Consider the following 3805-nt stretch of genomic DNA (forward strand, 5'->3'; position numbering starts at 1 on the left):
TCATATTGAATTTCTTGGCTCAGATAGGCTGTTTGTGGGCCAGCTGATAAGCTCTGGAAGTCCCCAAAGTAGCCTCCTCCGACTGACTTTGGATCTCCATGATCACCGTGGACAGCAGATGGTGAGCAGATGGAGAGTCAGATGGCTCTACTTTCCAGAAAAGAGGCAGAGCCATTTATCTTTGATGTATGTGAAGCTAAAGCATGAGGTTAGTCAGTTCCTGTTGAACAGACTTAGGAGAGTAAAGCTTGAAATGAGGGTGAAGGTATTGTTGGAGTTGACGGTAGGCTTCTTCTCATGATGACCATAACAGTACTTGGCAAACAGCAATGTCTGCCTCATTTTCACACAACTGAAATTCATGGGGCACATGGGCTGAAGAATCAGGTTTGGAAATGAGCAGGATTGAGGAGTTTCCAGATGCTCAAAGATAGAAAATTACAGTCAATTCCATGTAGCAAGAGAAGCTATCTCCTACTATCATGATCCTGAACAATTAGAGTCCTTCTGGATCTAAATATTCCAAAATCTTGGGAAGAATAATCAGACTGGGGCTTGGATCATACACTCATTCTTTGACGAGGACCTTTTTTTTTCCCACAGGAGAAAACAAGACTCTGAGTTCTATCTTTCGTGTAGATTACATAATCAAAGGAAACTGTGGTGCTTTATGAAAGAGTATGGGCATTGAACAGCTTCAAATGAGTTAGTTTAGTGGAGAGAATTCTGGACCAAAATGGCCTTGGCCCACACTAAGGTATTCTATAGGGTGATTGCCTAAGTGCTCCTGTGCTGTCCTTTATAGTCATCACTAGCCACATGTGGTTATTGAAATTTAACTTTAAAAAGAAGTTTAAGACAGTTCTGCTACTCTGCAGTGCACTATCATTGCAGTCTAATAAATTAACTTTTCTTTCTGAAAAAACAAAATGTTTACTTTATCAGTTGCCTTAGCCATATTCCAAGTCCCTAGAGCCATATATGTTTATAGGCCACCTTTCTGTCTAGTAGGAATACTGACTGCTTTCTTTATCTCAGAATGTTTACACACACCTTGATGCTTTAGTGCCATATTTATGATGTTTTCTATGTTAGTGGCACTAGGGACTGAACCAGAGCTTTGTGCTGTAGACATATGCTCTACACTTGAGGCACAATTGGAGCCCCAACCCTTTACCATTTTGTTTGTCCTCTTACAGAACTTTACTTACAAAAACAAATGACAGAAGAAGGTTGCCTAACTTTAAAGTGTAAATAGATGAAGGGAGGAAGTTCTGGACTTTATTTTTTCCTTTCAAGGTATTTTAGCTCAACTTTAAAGTGTAAATTGATGAAGAGAGGGAGTTCTGGCCTTTATTTTTTCCTTTCAAGGTATTTTAAACTGGCATGTTTAAAGTATCATTATTTATTTTGAAACTGTGGAAACATTTCTTCTATTCTTTCTTTAAACATTATTTTTATTAATTCTTTGAGAATTTCATACTATTTATTTTGATTATATACATTCCCTGTCCCCCAACTTCTCTCAGATTCACTTCATCCAACTTTATTCTATCTCATTTATTTATTTTAAACCCCATAAGGTCCAATTTCTGTTGCCCAAAGAGTCTTGTGTTTCCCACCATTTTTTATTTTGAGATAGTGCCTTATCAAATTTTCCAGGCAGGCCTTGAACTTATGATCTTCCTTTCTTAACCTCCTGAGAATCTGAGACTATAGGTCCTTGCCACCAAACCTAGCTTGCGTTCAAACTTCATCTTATACTTCATCAATTTCATCAACTCCAAGGACATTTTGTTCACTAGCTACAGAAAGAGACTGGGTAAGGGGTTTAAACTAGGAAAAATTACATATTGCCTTTTAAAAAAAGATTTATTTATTTATTAAGTATATAGTGTTCTGCCTGCATGTATACCTGCATACCAGAAGAGGGCACCAGATTTCATTATAGATGGTTGTGAGCCACATGTGGTTGCTGGGAATTGAACTCAGGACCTTTGGAAGAACAGCCAGTGCTCTTACCCTCTGAGCCATCTCTCCAGCCCCTACATATTGCCTTTTGTTCATGTTTGCAGATGGTGAGAGAAGTATAGATAGATGAATGTAGGATTCACAATATAACATGTACTATGATCATAGTTGTATCAGGGGTGCTCAGCTTTGCTCAGGAACTGAAGTAGAATGCAAAAAATGCAGTAAGTTTGTTGGATTGGTGAGATAATTGTGCTTTTCATTCAATTTTCACTACTGCTGTTAAAATTATTGGGTCTGAAATATCTATTTCTTGAAAGCAAAGTTAGTTGCTCTGGTTTATATAGAGAGCTTGGGGTATTTGTAAGCAACAATATTCCCCAATTTTTTCTTAGGACCAGTTATTTCTTATTGAAATTATTATGTGCCTATATGAGTTTATGTGTACTATGTGTGTGCAGGTGCCTCCTTAGGCAAGAGGACACCAGTTTACCTGGAACTGGAGTTAAAACAGTTGTACACAACCTGGTGTTGGTACTGAGAACTGAACCTGGTCCTCTGGAAGAGCAACCAGTTCTTCTCACTACTGAGCCATCTCTGCAGCTCCTTAGAGTCACTGTTTAAATGGTCTCCATGATATCAGTTTCTCAACAGTCTCCTAGGATTCAAGGACTTTTGTGAGAACTAAGAAAAATACACATTTCAAAACAGGTGATTCAATTTTAATGTAAGGAAATTGAGCCTGCTATAGTTAAGCTACTTACGTTTGAGTGTCACCAGCTAGGAAAAAGTAAGATTGACATTTCTCTCCTTGCCACAATTCTAATTTAATACTAAATCCTAGAGTATCTAGAACTCTCTGGAAGCCTCCCTGCTCTTTGTCCTCTCCTCCTCCTTCTACTTGGCAGTTTTTGTGGTTTTATTTAAACACAACTAAAACATGCACACAAGCTGTCTACTCATTTTCTTCACTGTGTAGCCTGATGATGGGATTGGTGACCCTGATGGCAGCTGTGCTGCTCTTTCTATGATGGCTTTTCACTTCTTGGAGGAAGCATTGTGAGCAATCTCAGCACAGTAAGATATCAGCAGCACTTCTAGCTCTTTCACATTGTGGACCAGAAATTTCTGGAAGCTGCTAGGCAGCATGTGCTTGGTGTTCTTGTTGTTTCCATAACCAATGTTGGGCATCAGGATCTGGCCCTTGAATCTTCTCCACATGCTGTTGTCGATACCTCTGGGTTTCTGCCAGTTTTGCTTAATTTTGACGTTTTGGTCTGACTGGTACCTGACAAACTTCTTGGTCCTCTTTTTGATGATCCTGGGCTTCACCAGAGGCTGGAGGGCAGCCATCATGCCACAACAGATAACAACTCCTTTGTCCCCTTCTTTTTTTTTTTTTTTTTTTTTTTTTTGGTTTTTTGAGACAGGGTTTCTCTGTGTAGCCTTGGCCATCCTGGACTCACTTTGTAGACCAGGCTGGTTTCCAACTCACAGCGATCCGCCTGCCTCTGCCTCCTGAGTGCTGGGATTAAAGGCATGCGCTACCACGCCCGGCTCTTTGTCCCCTTCTTAAGGGTGTTGGTTACAGTGTGGGTCCAGTGGTGACAAGGTGGTTGTGTCAGTTACTTATACTGACTATAACAAGTTAAAGAAGGAAGGGTTTATTTTGCCTTACACATTCAGGGGCCAAAGTCCATCAAGACAAAGAAGGCAGGGCAGCTCATCACTTTGGACCCACAGTCAGGAAGCAGAGAGCAGAGAATGCTGGCATTCAGCTTCCTTTCTCCTTTCTAGTCAGATGTACAGGTCCCATGGAATGGTACCATTCATA

At 40.1% G+C, this 3805-nt stretch overlaps 1 pseudogene; it reads right to left on the reverse strand.

The window, feature by feature from the left end:
• Window positions 1-2926: 2926 nt before the first annotated feature.
• On the reverse strand, window positions 2927-3324 carry LOC127192054 (60S ribosomal protein L32-like; annotated as a pseudogene).
• Window positions 3325-3805: the final 481 nt, after the last annotated feature.

The sequence above is a fragment of the Acomys russatus genome, chromosome 7 (genome assembly GCF_903995435.1).
Source record: "Acomys russatus chromosome 7, mAcoRus1.1, whole genome shotgun sequence".
Taxonomy (NCBI): domain Eukaryota; kingdom Metazoa; phylum Chordata; class Mammalia; order Rodentia; family Muridae; genus Acomys; species Acomys russatus.